The 17,104-nt window shown below is 41.7% G+C and overlaps 1 protein-coding gene across 11 annotated transcripts in view; it reads left to right on the forward strand.

Moving 5' to 3' along the window:
• DAAM2 (dishevelled associated activator of morphogenesis 2) overlaps window positions 1-17,104 on the forward strand; it is a 233,666-nt gene that overhangs the window by 74,627 nt on the left and 141,935 nt on the right. For 2 of the 11 annotated variants that reach the window (XM_068939560.1, XM_068939563.1), the window contains exon 1: window positions 16,311-16,432. The exons of the other annotated variants lie outside the window; for them this stretch is intronic. The gene's annotated coding sequence lies outside the window, so the exon portion shown is untranslated. Of the gene's footprint in view, window positions 1-16,310; window positions 16,433-17,104 lie in introns of those variants that run through there. 11 annotated transcript variants of the gene reach the window in all.

Here is a 17,104-nt window from a genome sequence, read left to right on the forward strand (position 1 = left end):
AGACTAACGTCCTCTCATCAGACAGAGGAGATGGTCAGGGTGGGCAGGATACAGAGAAGTGGTGAGGCTTTCTGCTTCTCCTTGAAGCAGTTGTTCTGCCACTGACTTTTATGTACTTCTTTCACACTTGCCCAGTAGTTTTAAGGTATCTGCAGCAATAAGCTTTTGGACTTGTCTCAATTCCTTTCAGTGGTGGATGGTCCAGAATTTCAATGATTAGCATAGAAGCATGGAGGATTTAAGTTGAGAACAGAGGAACGGAAAGCAGACCACGTTAATCGTAGAATTCTGACAGGGACTTTATGATATCAAAAGGTGATGAACAACTGCAATGCTTCAATTTGCACTCCTGTAGTAAAATCCACCAGAGGAATGTATATGAGATGGCTTGCGTAGGGTATCTAGAAAATTATTAAGTAAAGAAATATGTCAATTTGAAAACTTAAAGGGAAAAACAAATGAGGGAGCCAAATGTTGCTTCTGTTGACACTTGCTGAACAACAGTGAATCCAAATACAGTTTACATAATGCTGGCTGCCATTGCATTTACAGAAATGAGTGGGCCCTGGGCAACTACAGTGATTCAGACTGTCCCTAGCTGAGTCAATGTCTAACTGAGAGGGGCGGGGGAAACCATTCTGATTTACTCAATCAGTGCATGGACCTCTGGCCCGTCTTTGCCTGTGTCTCTACCCGTATACCATTAAACGAGCACTGGTTTTGGACAGCATATTGTATTAACTATTCTTTTCTCTGCAAAAATCTTAGTCGTAAAACAAACTAAAGAATGTTAAGAAGGGATGCTTCCCTGACAGCTGTGTGATATGCTGCTGTCTTGCTCTGAGGAATATACTTTGAGTCTTCCAAGGTTTGGGTAGACACAGTCCATGTGCCCTGTAAAGACACAGGGGAAATTACGTTATAAGCCCCACTTTCCAAAAAGAGTAGGATCTAAGTCCAGGGTTAGCTTCTGCCTTGTTTGCTTTACATTGCCACACATGAGGCTTTCATCCTCGTGATACCTAAAGGGGATGGTAAATGAAAATTTTGATCTGTCATTAATAAGCAATTCTGGGCTGGATCTACAGGAGCTATTTAATAGCCTGAGAAGAAAGAAAGGAAGATAGTATTCAGCAGGTATGGCAGCAGGCATTTTGGTTATAATAAAATTTGTTTATTTTGTGATTCGACTAGAACACCAATAGACACGTTCTCAGATCTCCTGTTTTCAAACTCGGACAAATTTGACACCAGTCAAAAAGGCTGGTAGGTGTTCTGTGGGCTACGTAAAAACACTTTTGAATCATTGTGCTATTTACTTTGTGTGAATTTAGGAATCACAAAACCTTTCCTTGCAATTTTACATGAGGCTGAAGTTAGATTGTCCAGGGTTAGCCGTTCTGGGAGCTGGAGAGAAGCACACATGGCTTTGGCACATACATACTGCATGCATCTTACAATGCCGCTGGCCACAGAGGACTTTCTATGGGTCGATAAGGTTTTTGTCTCAAGGACTGCCCGTATGGCCTCTTTCACCAGCGCTAACTCCACTTAGATTAACTCCACAGCATGAATATGAGTCAAAGCCTGGATTGTTGGGAGAATGAGTTCCTGCTCGCAGACTGCTTCCCACAGAAGTACTTGTTAGCAGCTGAGGTCATAGTGCTCACACTCCTCACAATAAACCACTTTAAATGTATTTAAAAAGGGGTCTTGGCTGTCTGCTGCTGATTTTCCATACAAAGTGGGGGCCCTGGTTTATAGTCCACTCAGCACACCAAGGCGTTCGTTGCTGGGCCATCATCTTGCTTCTCTGACTTCCTGCAGCACAATGTAAAGCAGATGCATTTGGATGAGCAATACTAAACCCTTTAGGTAGTGTTTTTTCCTCATTGTTAAGCAAGAAGAGAGGAACTGCTCTATGAAGTATTGCATTATTTATTATACAAAAAAAATATTGTGTTGTTTCTGTGAACACTATGTGCTAACTTTTTTTTTCTCACTGCAAGTCATGAAGGGATTTGGAGGGATAGATAGGGAAGAAGGGAAGCAGCAGATCCCATGATATCCCTGGCTTGCATGTGCGTGTGGTTCCAGTGAAATTGGCTTTTTTTTTTTTTTCTTTTTTAATCTTTAGACTACTGATGGGCAGCAAATGCTCTCTGCATTGTCATGACCCATTCCTGAATCTGCAGCTAGTGTCGTTGTCTCCTGGTAGGCCATGATTCTTTACGGGGGAAATGCAGAACCTAGCTTTTCCTTGATTTATGAAAGAGACTATCAGGTGAATACGCTTTTTTTTTTCCTTGGTTTAAATATGTAGTGATGGTGATATTCAAAGCCCAATTAGTCCAGATGCATACCCAAGTTTTTGGCAAATCCACTCATACCATCCACGAAAAGAGGTCCCTTTGACTCAGGTTTGAAGGTGCTTTTAAGGCCAGATTACCCTAAACAGCTAGAGTTAGAGGCTAGAACCTTCCCACGTTGCAATGATTAGAGAGAGAAAATTGTTTCAGTGCCACTATCACTCCCATGTTTGTCACGGTTCTTTCCCTCCCTACTGGGTAGACAAGATTTTCCACAATCACCTGGGAAGTTAGTGTAAGTCATCACAACACAGAAGACTGTTGCCCTAGGCACAGATGGCGGACTGTGAGGGCTTAGTAACGTAGGCACGGTTTTGATGTGAAGGTAGTTACAACTTGGTTGGCATACTAGATTGACATGCCCCTCTAGTGCGGTGAGGAAACATGGGTAACAGCAAAACCTTATTCACACGTGCTAAGGGCCTGGTGGACCGAAGAAGATAAGGCAGGGTGTTTGCTTCTTGCCTCTGCTACGGAGTTGAGTTTGGACGGCTCTCTTAATCACGTTCTGCTTGCACGTACGGTGCCACCCAACCGTAGTGGATTAAAAACCATTGAGTATTTATTGAGCAGCTTGAAGCGAGAAACAGAGTTAAGGTGGATGCAGCCCTGAGTAGGTGCTGAATCTCCTCACCTTCTTCCTGATGTATGGTCTCATGACAGAGTGAAGCCTCCTTCCATCCTCTGCCTCTTCCATTCTATTGGGTGATTTGGAGCAGGACATCAATCATAGAAGTGCCCATACTCCCCCTAATGGTGGGGGGCCTTTAGCAACATTTTTTTCTCCCTATCCATAGTGTGTTTTGGCATCCTACTCGCTAAGCAGTGCAGACACAGAAGTCAACGTACTTGAGTTTACTTATTTTCGTGCACACAGCAATGATGATAGCCATTTGCAGTGTAAGCAGTCATACTTCCATATGTATTCATGAGAGCTGTAAGAAATTGCGTCTAAAGAATTATTCTAAAAATCTGAATGGTCTGCATGGCCGTGGCCTGATGGGCTGTCTCATAAAATCATACGTTTCCTGCACACGCTTGCAAAACACTTTGGGATCATTAAAGGACAAATATTTTCAGGGTGGTTTTGTTTTACTTTCTTTATGAGAGTGCAGTTTTGTTTTGTTTTGTTTTGTTTTTTGAAGCCCACTACTGCTGTTTTGAGACCGCCATACTAGGAACTTTCTTCAGTATTTTCCTATCTCTTTCCCTTTCTGAATGCAGGAAGCACAAAATATTTTTCTGGCGTTTGAGCTGCAGTTATTTTGAGTGGCTCCTAACAGAGGGAAATGTGTTTCTGCGGTAGTTGCTGTAGAGAAAGAATTTTGCTGAAATGTCTCTTCCCCCACCGCCCTTTGGTGGCTGCAGAAAAGAAGCCAGTGTTTGAGGCCCCAGCTCTGTGCATCTGCTGGATCAGTTTAGGCCAATTCCCCCCCCCTCCCCCTTCCCCTCTTTCCATTAGCAAACTAGATATAAAACAGAAGCCATTGGATAAATAGGAAAAATGTGTAGCAGAGGAAGCCCTTGTGATTAGGGAGCTGTTAACCAGTTATTTCATGTCCGGCTTTCAGTGTATTTATAAAAATGATGCTATTCAGTGACACGTTGAATTACTATAAATGGCATTGGCTTCGTTGCTTTCTCATGGAAGCCAGCTTACATTTTATTTTTAACTTGGGCCCACTGATTATTTTTAAAGTTAATGTAGTATTTGCTGGAGATGCTAGAGTGGCAGGCAAGGTATGGACAATATACATCAAATTTCCTCACGCTCTATCTTGCCAGTGTACTCCAGAGTCCTGTGGAAACACATTGATGAGAGAGAGCAGCTCGGTCAGTGTCTGTCCATTCGATTCTTGGCTGTTTTATGGAGATGACTAGCTGATGTGATTAGTGACAGCTGTATTGTTTGGTTTTGTGATGTCGAAGCTTGTCCATTAGGAACTGGCCCGAGACACTGTAAACGCCTTTTTTTTCCCTCATTGATCGCCAGCAGCCATCACATCATTAGATGCATTTACAATGTCCTTGTTGAAGCTTCACTGTGTGCACATGGTTTAAATCAACAGTTTCCCAAATAGAGGGAGCAAAAGCACCGTACTCCCTACTGCCTCCAACAATGTGCTTGTAAACTTCAGGGAGAGGGAGAAAGAAAAATACAGCTCTTGGAAAAATGCCAGGGGGTTCTGAGCCCGCAGTTAGTACTAAGTTTTAGACAAAGAGGTGAGTCTTGCATCATGGTCTAAATGTGGTGAGGTTTAGGCTTGCATACATTTCTATCGGAACAGATTTCACAGAAAAGCAAAGAGTCTGTATGACCTTGTGGCACTTAAGGCAGACTCCCAAAGCTGTCCTTGTCATATCAAGGTATTCTGGGAAAGGCTAGTCCACTTGGTGAACTGTGGCTAATAACTGACATGTAGAAGCGGGGAAGAAGAACACTGCAAGCCTGGTGCGCGGATCTTATCTTCCTTGCTTTATTTATGCAGTAGAACGCAGCCCTCATCACGTTCACTAGAGTTTCCAGCTTCAGGGCTATCCTGAAACAGTGTGACTCTTAGTGAAAGAGTCATCAGTGAGACTAAAGCATCATACAAAACCTGGTTGAACCTAGCTCTAGCCTGCGTTGCAACTTGGACGCGAGAATCTCATTCAAGTGCCATGGACTCATTTCCATGCCAATTCAGTCCTGAAGAGCAAGCAGTCGTTTCAGCAGCACACTCTTCTGCTTTCCATTTACATTCAACCATGGCTTAATACCTGTACTATATCTCTACCATGCATAATATGGGAACGCTTGAAAAAAACACTAGACAAAATATTGTAGGGAACAGAGTTTTTGTATTTGGATAGAGTATACGAGCCTGATAGGTCTTTTCCTTCTATGGTTTCCCTGATTGTGAGAGAACCAGTGCATCACAGAAAATTTCACTTTCAGAATATTCAGTCTGTCCTTGGTAGCCATCCAGTTTGTGTGTCTTAAGAGAGCCTTCTTCATAATATTTATATTTAATATTCTGACTGGAATGGAGAAGCCAGCATTTGTTTGTACATTGCTGGGGTGAGAAATAGAGAATTTTTAACTGTATCACAGGACGGCTTTGCTAATACGCTCTTTACTAGTCTGAAAATTTTATAACCTACTTAAAGAAATCCCTCTTGGCAGAGATTTAATAGCAGATGCAGTTGTGATGTCTCCTCTGATTATTGAGGCATTGCTATTTAATGAAGTAGGTGTCTCACTGAGAATAATTGAAATGAATTTTTGACCTGTCTTTGGTCTTACCGTTAGGGTAGTCGGCAGCAGAATCAGTCCTTACCAACTAGAACGTTAAGCCAGGAAATTGCTTTGCCTTATCTATGCCTCGGTTTCATCATCTGCCCGATGGGAGATTATGATATTGCTTTGAAATTCTAATTGCTAAAGAAATTAAATCCATTCTGTGATGCAGTATTCTTTCTTTGTTTATTGTGTTTATTTGCTTACATGCTAATTCCTTTGATTTAGCAATTTCACAATTGTAAAGATCCTTCCACTGTGTTAATTACTTGCATGGACTGACTTGTTCGAAGTCACCCTCTGGTATTTCAGTTAGGTAACGGAAATACAAGGAAGAGGAAAGAAGATAAAATAAAAATGAAGACCATACTTTGTTCAGCATCCTGCTTGCAGCCCAGCATGGCTGCGCTGGAATCCTGCTGCTGGAATGTCCTGACGTGATGGTGTTTATTTCCACCGCAGCTCTGAAATGTAAACAGGACATCGTGGGATGCTAACGCGAGGGGCAGGAAATGACTGAGAATCTTGAACTCTTGGGCTGTTGGTGAGACACAGGAAGTGAATTTCACAGGAGGATTGACATACAGTACCAACAGCGTGCTGGAGCATGCGTCGTGGCAGACCATGGCTGTTTTCAGGAAGGGTATCTGACGTGTGCTTATGAGGAGGAACCCGTAGCTTGAGCGTCAAAGAAGTCACCAGTATACATCCGCAGCTCGCAGGGTATTCAGCATATTAGGGAGCGCTGAGCACCGTTTACAGAATGGGAGATGAAAGGAGATCTTGTCTTCAGTTTGAAATGTGTACAGAATAAATGACAACATATCACTGTGGCATTTATCTTCTCATATGCTTTACAATGCAGAGGGATTGAATTCAGCTGAGGAACAGGAAAGTAGCAGAGAGAGGGGCAGAGCTCTTGCTCCAGCTCTAAAAACCCAAAGGACGCGGGTTGCACAGTCAGGGAAGCGTAGGTTTACGGGTATATGGATAGTATTGGATTTCCGGTCATGGCTCCCTCCCCCCTGAAAAAGAACGGGGCTTTTACAACATGCATAGGATGGTGTTGTCTGTGCTGTGTTTGCAGAAGAAGATGAGCTAGGGTGAGGAGAGCACCACACCCTGTGGGGCACTTGAGGCCCATGTTGGTGGAAGCAGGGTTGCACCCCACTTCAGTCTGATTAGAAGACCTCGCCTCTTCCAAGCAACAGCTGCGAATCCCGTCTCTGTAGCACCCGTTGTAGTAGCAAAGACAGAACTGTGTTGTAATGAATATAAAGGAGGTCCTTTATTGAGGTTGCTAAGTGCATGCAGACCCTGTAATTCACACTGGCTCTCTAGCTTCCAGACTGACTGACTACTGCCTGATGCTGCAACACAAGGTCTCCCTAAGTCTTAGTCTGGCGTCTGTAGCAAGGGACTGTGGACTATACTGGCTAAAGAGAAAATGAACTAAGTTCTCTGTATAGTAAATGTTGTACGCTGTTTGTTGTAGTAACTCCCCATTCACGCTGATGGATGTGTGGCATGCAGCAAGGCACTATACTATGGTAGGCAGCTTCTGCTTGTTTTTTGCAAGGGTCTTGCTGGTGTAGTTGCCAGTACTGATACCTTTTGAACAATGTGCTCTGAACTGTGACTGTGCTGTGCTGTTTGAGCTGGGTTTCCATCCGGATCTGAAATAGGAAATTTATTACTTGGAACTATTTTTTAAAGGTGAAACTGACACAGGTTTCCTATTACTTACCAAGCCCTGAGGGCTGAGTTACATTCCTTACACTGCTGTAGGTGTTAATGATTTCATCAACTCAAGAAACACAGAGCCCTGAACTCTGCTCTTGGCAGCTAGTAAAAAAGGGAAACTGACTTTCAAATATTTTATTTTTAAAGTTTTTTTTTAATGGTGTTTACATTAGCACACTGGAATTTGTGGGACAGACTTAGAAACTGCAATTAATAGAACTTGTTTGTTGACTTATGTTTTAGAAATCAAATAGATAGTAAAGTCTGAGTAGTTTGCTGTGTCTGGCATTGTCAAGCACCTCTGAAGTTGCAGAGGAATAAGAATCTGTGAGTGGGCCTGTTGTGGGTGCTAGCCTAAGGATTTCATTTGTTTGATATGTCTTCTATGCCTCAAAATAATCAGGAAGGTTACTACATATGCAGATGTACTCTTTTTTTTTTTTCTGTATTACTTTCAGTTGCATGCAAATAGCTCATAAAAGCCTTGCTGTAAATCTGGAGAGATTACAGGATGTGTTCTTTTGTGTTGTTTTTAGAATAACTTCTGTCTTGTATAGAGCAGGAAGATGGCACAAGGACTAAAATTTAAAATCAGAATTAATTGGTATTACTCTTGGCTCCTCCACTGACTTGGTGTATGATCCTGAGCAGACCGTCATTCTCTTCATACCTGTATTGTAATAATCTTGCCAGATTGCCATGAGACATAATTTCATCTGAGTAACATTTTCCATCCAAGAGCTAGTCATTTTCAAACGATTGTTGTTCATGTGACAGACTGCCACAGAGGTTAGTAAGAGGAAGGTTACAGAATTTAACATTTATTAATCCTCTATATTGATGGACGAGACTCAAAGCTTATTCTTTAATTATTTAAAGAGGTGCTTAAGAGGTGACTTGTTCATCACCATTTATAATTATATATACAGAGAATATTTGGTGCTAGCATTCTTCGATCCAGAAAAGTTAAGTCAGGAACCATGCCCTGGGAACTGAAATTTAGCAGATGAAGCACAAGTTTCTATAGTGAGGGACAGTTTACTAAGGGTTATGGTAGACTTTCTACTGCTGGAAATCTTTAAGTCAAATGGGATGTCTATTGCAAAGTTAATTCTACTTTAGGCAGGAATTACTCATGGTGATCTGGTGGCCTATGCTATGTGTGACATCAGACTAGCTGGTTGCTACAGTTCTTTCAGCTTTATACTTCATAAGATTGTCCTCAGATTTGCGAGTGAAAGTCTCACTGGGGCCAATAAGAGTAAAAGAAACTTCAGGCACAAATTTTATATTGCCTTCTTTCATATCCTTTATGTTTCCAGCCTGTTACCCGAGTTGTTAACCCAACTAGCATGTGAAAATGTTCTCCTGCATTTCCTTTATCTTTTATCCCTGCATGGTGCCACTCAGCCTGGTTTGTTCCTATCTGCATCGCTTACCATGTGTGCCTGTAAATTGTGGGGTTTTTTTGTTTTGTTTAAAATTTTTTTTGTGTACTTTGAATTGAAAGGGGAGAGGGTTTGAGCAGATCTAAAAGGAAGCATGTCAGATTGTAGTGACAGCTGGACATTGCTGGCCCACTGACCCTCTGGCAATGATTAATACGGGATATGTATGTGTATTTGTGTTTGATTTTTTTTTTTTTCTGAACACTATCCCATTCAGAATTACTCAGCAAAAGAAGGGATCCCTTACTGCTGAGTTACTATTCATGCTTCACACACATGTCCGGCAAGTCAGATGGAGAGCCTCTGTTACTTTTCTCCCTTTAGACTGTGTCACGAGGTAACTAGCCCTGTTTATTCTGACCCCAGTGTTATGCTATGCTGCCTGCTCAGAGAGGATGAGGGAGCTCAGGGGTAAGGTAGAGCTCCGTATTCCTGGGTAAACTAGCAATTAAATGATTGCTGTTGCTGAAGGACTGCAGCTGGTGATAGCTGACAGGTATTGCAATTGCCATGCAGGTTGGAGAGAATAATCACTCTACTATTTGAGTGATTTTTCTAAGATGGACAAGATCTTCATCAATGTTCATCTCCCTTCCTGACACTGCTGGTTAGACTTTCAAAAGAGCTCGGTGTGTCTCACTCAAAAATTTTCCTTTGAGATTTTCCCGTGTGAAAGTCTGTTCTCAGAATTGGCAATTTTTGAAGAAAGCATTGAGTTTCCCAAATGTTTCCACGTTCTTACGAAGGCTGGATATTTCAAAATTTTTGTTAAATCACACCAGAAAAATGTACTTATAACTATTTCCTTCTTCCATTTTTTGTATGCTGCTGAATGCAATAAAATGGGTGTTGATAGTTTTTTCTAAATTCTTTATTTATCAGTGCTGAGTTCAATAGAAGGGGAAAAGAAAAGGGAAAGTTTTTTTTTTTTCTTTAGAAAAAGTTGCAAAAGCCATCTAAAGAATTCCCAAGATTAAAGTAGGTTCCTTTTTTTTTTTCCCCCCAAAAAAACCCACCTGTACAGTTCTTTGTGTTTTTGACCAGCTCTGTTCAATCAGCTGCACTCTTTTTGGAAATCTGCCTCCTATTTTGTGCTGAAATGGAAGCCGGACAATTTTGTGAAGACCTACCCTTGATGGTGAATGCCAAGGGTTCTTTAAAATTTTATTCTAATTACTGAATTTCAAGTATACTATATAAGCATGTCGTGTGAAGGTCTCAGAGTATATATGTAGGCCTGATCTTATAAGTGATGGTGGGGAAAAAGGAAAGGCTGCAGAACTGTCTGATAAGATCAGTGCATGTAGAGAAAGGATTTCCTGCAGTTTCTCTAAATAGTCAAATGCTCCATTTATGGCATATAGCTGAACAGAAAAAGCATCCACTGATTGAGATGTTTCCTTCAACTAATCCTCATTTTGAACAAATGCCCTAAAGGACAAAGTGTAACTTGGAAACACCAGGTTAGCTGTTACATCATTGCAGGCATCATTTTAGGTAAGCCTTTAGAACAGTGTTGTGCCAAAACCTTTTTATTTTTCAGAAACTAATTCCTTTAGGCTAGAACAAATCAGGCATGCCCAGCTACTGCGTATGATAGACCTGTCCACAGGGGATCTTGGGTGATTTCACTGGAAGGAATATTACTCACAGCATCCCCTGAGTATAGTTTGGTAGGTGGGTACCTTGAAGAAACCAACCAGCAGCAAGGTAAAGGATTGCCTAAAGAGATCACACCCATGACTTTGTCTGTGAGTGCCTACCTTATTTTTCTGGCTTAGGGGTGCATGCAACCCTGTTTTAGGGATAGCTTGAAATGTCAGGATTTGCTTTTTTTTTTTCTCAGGAGATAAAAATCAAGCTATCTTGAGGGGAAGTACTTCTGATTCTGAAACAGTTACAAAAAAGACGTTGCCCAAGGGCTCTATCTGAGGCTTATCTGAGAGATAATATATGTAGTGCGGGAGGCTGGCAAGTCAGGGCTAAGTGTACGTGCAGTTGGCACATGCTGTTTTGGTGAACAGGAGAGTGTCTTTGATTCTAGCATCCCACAGGAAGCGGCGTTATCTGCAGCATTAGTATGGGAGTTAATACCATTTTCTTCAGACCTGTTTGGGAGGAGGAATCACATGTTTGGGTGTGCTTTGAGAAAGCCATTGGAGAAGAGAATAAAGTTAGAAAGCAGAAGGGGATGGAGAGTGTGAGGGAGTAAAGACAGCTTCTTGCTACTGGAAAGCTGTCATTTTTTAGCATCGCGGTTTCTCTAGCCAGGTTTCTGTGGAGACGGTCTCCAGTACATAAACTGTCAGATGTTTGGGGAGCTACATGCTGCTCAGCAGGAAATCGTTCACATTCCTTATCTTCCACACAACAGGCTCAGGAAAAGTCCAGCCAGAAAGCTTGCTCCCAGGCCTTAGGGAACAGGGCTTGACCTCTGGGAAAGGGTTTTGCTGGATTTTGTGTACAAAGTCAGCTACTTTGTAAGCATTTGCCCTGAAAAGCTTCCTAAGGAGAAATACTAGATGGCAGTGGTTAACTGTCCTGCTGTGGCTAAAATCCCACCCTGTTTCCAGCAAAATCAGTGGTCAAGCATCCACTGACTTCAGTGGGAGAAGCTGAAGGGTATGAAGGGACCAATTCTGAAAAACCCTAAGCTTCAGGAGAATTCATATCAAAAACCATCTCCAGTGACAAAGACATCTTCCCAAGCAGTGAAGAAATGACTGGGGACTGGCATGTGTAGGGAAGGTCTTGGAGCAAGCCAATACGTTTGCTACATTCCCACTTTTCCTCATATGGGAACTAGCAGCTGTACAAGCCCACTGACATTGATGCTGCCTGTGTTAGTTTAGGGACAGTTTGTATGCTGTGAATGGTACAAGAACTGGAAGTGTTCACTCAATAAGCATTACCCGTGAAGAGCTTTTCTTTAAGACTGGTTCTATGTCTGTTAAATCCTCTGGGGAATCACAGCTTTTACGGTTAATGATAGTTTTGTAATAAGGCTTTGGGAAAGGATGGGGCAGGCGTCTGATGTGGTGGAGTAACAGTCTGTGAACACTGACCTTCTACAAGCATGAAGAGTCTTTTTTTTGGCTAATGGACAACCTGTCTATGAAATCTTGTGACCTGAAAGTCTATAATGAGTTCTATTTATGGGAAAACATGCTGGGTTTTGTTATTTCTGACATACCTCTTCAGTACATGTATCTTAGTTCTGCAGCTTGCTCTTCTCTGCTGTTAGCAGAGGAAGGATCAAAAGAAACTTTGTGCAATATTCATTCGTCACACAGCCAGTCTAGATCTATACCCAGAAGTAAGTTTTCTAAAAACTTACATAGAACAGGGGCCGGCTGGTATGAGGACTTTCGAAGAATTTGAGTCCTTGCTTGAGAAAGATGTGAGATATTCAGGGACTGCTGAAATCAATATTACAGGGTTGTCTTAAGAACCAGGTATCTGTCTGGCCCAGCCTCATCTCAAATGCAGCATGGAGCCATGAAGACTTATTTTGAAGTCCAGCCTATGAACTGCTTTCTGGAGCCTTCCATTTCCTTGACTCTGCAAGGTGTGTGTTGTGTATCTTTTGGCTCTTGACCATACAAAAGTTTGTGGCCCATGGCTTCTGGAGCTAGGAAGTTGGGCCATGTCCGGAATAGATGTTTCATAGCAAACATTGCTTCTGAATCTCCCTTTTTGTCCCCCTTTCAGACCAAAACCATGTTCCAGTTTTGCTCAAGGATGTAGTTAGAGCGAGCTACTATTTTCACGCTTTACTTTCTTTCTTTTCTCTTCCTCTACCAGCTGCTCAGAACTTGTTTATCAACTTTTGAATGAAAGGTGTGTCATGGCTCAACCCCCTGCCAGCCGCTCCAAAACCTGTTCACTCTGCTTCTTAAAGAAAACCTGTCAGCTCTCTCTTACTAATCTGGGGATTGTTTGCTTTTAGTTTTATGCTGCAGTGTTTGCAAAGAAAGAAGAATTTCTTTACAAGCGTGTGAAAGAGGCACTGCTCCTTGAGAAATACTTTTTTTTTTTTTTTTTTCTTTCTCCAGTGAGGCTGAAGGCAATATTCTTCCCTCCGACATTTTCTTCTGTGTATTTCATATGTATTAGTCTCTGCTGTCTGGCAACATAATGTAAATTTGTGACTGTTTCTACCTTGCAAATAGGGACCTAATAAAATGTGTAACATGCTGGCATAAGTACTTTGGAATTCTAATGTCCTCTCAATAGATAAGAACGTATTGAAGCACAAGATGGGGGCATCAGAGCTTTGTGAAATGAGGTTTTTATTGTGTGTAAAGCTATTGTAGAATATAAGACTTGGGGGACCTTAGCCTTTGTCTTGTCTCACTTAGATTTTGAGGGGACCTTGATGCTCTAAGTATACATCTTGAGTTTGTTTCAGAGCTCCGATGTTTCATCCGCACAAGCCTTTGGATTTGATGAGCCAAAGCAATTAGTCACCTTTGCAGGTTTGTACTGATCCCCTCCCCACACAGTATTTAGGAAACTGCATTGAGAAAGAATGGTGTGGTATAGCACAGGCCAGATGAGGGGAGGACCGACTGCAGTGGGATGTGCGTAGACATAGTTATTCTTTTCTGCACTGAAAAAATTCCATTTCCCTCAGAAGTGTTGTGATACAGGTGATACGGCTGGTGAAGCAGAGGTCTGGATCTTTGAGTGGGGCTTACTTATGGAAAATGTTAGCCATCAAGTAGGCTAACATTGCTGTACATGTTTTCATACATATCTGCCTAGGTACTTTTGGTATGTTTATTAAAATATTTTGGGTTTGGGGCCTGTCTGATAGTAGTAATGAGGACAAGGGAATGATACGTATGGGAACCATAGTAAAGCCTTTTTTAGACTCTGCTTTTAAATCTCCTTACTGGAGCAATTCTTTGGTTGGAAGGAGATAGGAAAGAGGTGTTGCAAAAATACATGCTCTGAATATTCTAATAAAGCAGGTGGAAGTGGGTTCCTTTTAGCCAGTTTATTTCTAAGTTTGCTTGCAAATCTTTTGCTTTATTTAAAAGGGACAGACAGCTTGAACCAAAGTGGAGTATTTGCTACAGTGCTGCTCTGGCAGGCAGTAGAGTTTGAAAGACAGGCAGTCAATTGGACTGAGGCTGTTTTATTATTTTTAGAAGAGAGGGAAGGAAGACTTGCATAAAAGTTGTTTATTTGTCTTTCTCTTTTAGAACTGCAGTCTGGGTGGTGGTGGGGTTTTTGTTCTTTTTGTTTGTTTGTTTTTTGAGCCTATAAACATTTACTATGTGGAAACACCTTGCACTGAAAACCAGGAAATATGTGACCAAAGCAGTGAAAGAAGCTTATAATTTTGCCCAATATTTCAATATTTTAGCTTAAGGTATGCGTTCTACCAGCCAAAACCACTGTCTATTTTCAGAAGTGTTTTATTCGTGAGTGTTTTGTGGGAGCTTTACAGACCAGCAGAACAGGAGGATGTTGTTTTATTATTGACTATCTGCCGGACAGTGCTGTGAGTTGTGAATGCAGGAGTATTATTAGTGGATGGCTGGTACGGAAAAGCATGTGTCGTTGTTGAGCAGCTCCTGAAAGCTGGGCTGTTGGCATTAGCTTATTTCCACAGGGTGGACTGAGAAGCGATAGTCAGGAGAGAGATGTTTAGTTTAATGGGCTCCAAAGCTATCGCTGATGAAGAGATCCACAAATAGAAGTAAGAAAAGAACAAAATGTTCCTTTAAAAACAGGTAAGATGCATGCAGAACACTGGCGTGTTCCAATGAGCTCTTCAGTTAGGAAAGGAAAAGGTCTGCATCTACAATCGCCTTTCCCTGTATGTTTTGCATTAGTATCCTCTCCAGTGTGAATGCTGCTTACCTACTGCTGTATTGTGAAACACTGAGGTGAGGGAGAACAGTAAGCAAACTACATCTAGCTCTTTTCTAGGGGTGCAGGATGGAGAGAGGTGAAGGTTATTGCAGTGTGGGCTGTGACTACAAGTCTGTGCTCTGGCACTGGACATCCAGATGGTAGCTGGCAAAGGTGCAGAAGTTCTCCTCATGGCCCAAAGAGAAAGGGCAGCTTTGACTGTGTGTGCAGCTTGAGAGCAACCTCTGCCGAATGATGTTGAAGCAACAGTGACTCTGTGGGCTCTTTTTCTGATTTGGGGCAAATTTCTTGGGTTGCTAGAAGCAGCGTGCTACAAGTTGCTACAAGGATGGTTTAAGGGGAAGGATCTAAGGACAGCTAAAACATATAACTAACACCTAGGTATGGCATATTTTGTTTTTCTAATTCTGCAGTCAGGGGCTAAACATTATTTTAGAGTACATTCAGCCTGACAAGAGGCCTGTACAGTACTAACCAAGCGCATGTACGCTCCTTGTTCTAGTGTGAGCGACTCTCTCCAGTATGGATTTGGTTTCTCCTTCACTACGTTCTGGGCTCTCTTGAAATGAAGTCAGGAAAAATTTTACAACCCAAATTATAAGGTGATTTATCTTCAATCTGATCAGTTCTTTTAAGTCTCAGCTGCTGAAGGAAGGTCCTTTATCAACTCTACTCTCAGCACCATCAGATTTCCTTTTCCTTTTTAAATGTGGAAACGATGCGAGTGAATGCAGTTGAAAAGAAGCTGTTACATCAGCTTGTACTGAAAATTATGGACGCCTTGGAGGATATTCCTCCAGCATTCAGGAAATGATGGTTTGAGTCCTTTACTTTGACTGTCCTAATGTTGACTCAAAAATACTGGAGAGGCCTTTGCAGAAAATGAAATATTTTGTGTTATTAAAAAATGTATCTGCAATGCCCACCTGGCACGATTCTATTTAGGGGAAATTTCATGGGAATGAACTATGTAGGAGTTCTTGTTAAGAAGAGTGAATGTCTTGTTCTACAAGGTCTGTGTTTCCATCAGAATTAATAGGAGTCTTACACCCATGGAGAGGAAACTATATAGGAAATGTATTTTATTTACTCCTCTGAGGAATGAAAGCCTTTTCAGAGTCTCTGTAACCTAATTCCATTAGTGTGTTCACACTGAAATTACTGCCTTGGTAGAGGGAACAAATTTTTGAGTATCATCCCCAGTATCGTTCTGAAGAAAAGGGTAGAATGGTATTCTCAAGGCCTGAAATCATTTCTTTTGCGTCATATAAGACAATTTCTGATAAAAAGGAGAGACATTCCCACTGGAGTCTTCAGCCTAAATATTTGAAGGACTGAATGAGCTCATTTTCTTAACAGAACTATTAAGCTTGTCTACCCACTGGCATTACCTCCACACCAGGGTCCTTCCACAGTACAAGACTTGCTACAATACTTCCACAGCCAGAATACTCCCTTCCAGCCAGAAAACTGATTTTTCCTCTTGCCCTTTGCTCTATTTCCTGTGATAAATGGTTTCCCTCTGTTCAGTTATTTAGTAACTCAAGCTCAAACTTTGGTCTTTAGAGACACTACTTCCAACTCAGAGAAGTGCTTTCTTTGGTCAGGAGAGATTGGTTAGGGGAGGCAGAGAGATCTCATTTCTAAGATATTGTCAGTATTGGTTTCCCTGCTGTTAAATGAACGTGTCAAAACTACTTCTTAAGGTGGGTCCAGTCGCAGTACTAGAGCTTGTTATTTTTGTTTCAGCTGGGCAATGTTATGTTTCACCCTCTGTTACAGAGAGGTTTCTGGGCTGTTGTGAAAATACCTTCCTTCACACTTTTACTAGGAGTGGCTTTTGGGGAAGCAGGTGACCTTGTGGTCATCATGCTGGGATTTGATGGTTGAGATCTGTTGGCCATGTAGTTATACTGTTACAATTCAAATGGGAAGAAACTCTTACTGTAGGAGTATTCCAGTACATGCTGGAAATGTATCCTGAAGTATTGACATGGTTGTGAAATAAGCCCTGGGGATTAAGGAGAGTTAGTGCTGTTATTAGTAGGCCCTATAGAAGATGAATTGTTTCCTTATCATGCGTGACCTCTTAAAATGTACAAAACCTTTGCCTGTGCATAGAAGCCCAACGTGAAGAAAATATTCTAAGAGCCAACAGCTTTGCTCCTATCTAAAGAACCTTTTCTTCTTGGAAATGAAAGAATGTTCCATAAAACTACTTCCCTGCACCGATTGCCCTCTCTGGGCTTGCATTGCTTGATCTGAGTTATTTAATTCTGTGTGGGTTATCCCAGTAGAGCTTTGTGTGATTAATAGCTGATAGCAGGGTAAACCTAGCACTCAACATTTCCTGGGCAGTAGCCACACTTCTTACAGGC

Source organism: Struthio camelus, chromosome 3 (genome assembly GCF_040807025.1).
Source record: "Struthio camelus isolate bStrCam1 chromosome 3, bStrCam1.hap1, whole genome shotgun sequence".
Taxonomy (NCBI): Eukaryota; Metazoa; Chordata; class Aves; order Struthioniformes; family Struthionidae; genus Struthio; species Struthio camelus.